This window comes from Chrysochloris asiatica, unplaced genomic scaffold, assembly GCF_000296735.1.
Source record: "Chrysochloris asiatica unplaced genomic scaffold, ChrAsi1.0 scaffold00016, whole genome shotgun sequence".
Classification (NCBI taxonomy): Eukaryota; Metazoa; Chordata; class Mammalia; order Afrosoricida; family Chrysochloridae; genus Chrysochloris; species Chrysochloris asiatica.
The window spans coordinates 24,590,179-24,591,122 of NW_006408534.1; positions in this window are offsets into that span (position 1 = coordinate 24,590,179).

The window sequence follows — 944 nt, forward strand, 5'->3', positions numbered from 1 at the left end:
AAGTCATTTGAATTGCAAAGTAGGGTGGTTCAAGCTCACCAGCTGCTCCTTAGAAACCCTATACAGGGATGCTATGGGTTGGAATTGACTTGACAACACTTAACAAAAACAACAACAACACTTTACCAAGCACGCTGTCCTTCTCCAGGGACTAATCCCTCCTGATAATATGTTCAAATTATAAGAGACGAAGTCTGGTCACCTTGACTTCAAAGAAGCATCCTGGTTGTACTTCCTCCAACACAGGTTTGTTTGTTCTTATGGAAGTCCATGTATCTTTAATATTCTTCTCCAACACAATAACTCAAATGCAAAAATACTTCTATGGTCTTCCTTATTCATTGTCCAACTTTCACATGCATATGAGGCTATTGAAAATACTGTGGCTTGGGTCAGGCATACTTTAGTCCTCAAACTGATCTCTGTGCATATTTTGTATGAATCCCATTTGGTCATGATGTTTCATATTTCATTGGGTTCTATTTTCTAACATTTTGTTGAGATGAAGGAGGACCAGTTAATACAACTATATTAAAATTTAGGCACCAACAACTAAAGCCAGTGATGATGAAATTGAAGAATTCTACCAACTTCTTTAGTCTGAAATTGATCAAACATGCAATTAAGATATATTGATAAATACTGGTGATTGGAATGTGAAAATTGGAAACAAAAAAGAAGGATTAGTAGTTGAAAATATGGCCATGGTGATGATATAGATTGCATGATAGAATTTTGTAAGAGCAATGACTTATTCTTTGCAAATACCTTTATTCAAAAACATAAACAGTGACTATACATGTGGACCTTACCAGACGGAATATTCAAGAATCCAATTGGCTACATCTGTGGGAAGAATCAATGGAGAACCATAATATCATCAGTCAAAACAAGGCCAGGGTCAAACTATAGACGAGACCATCAATTGCTCATATTCAAGTTCA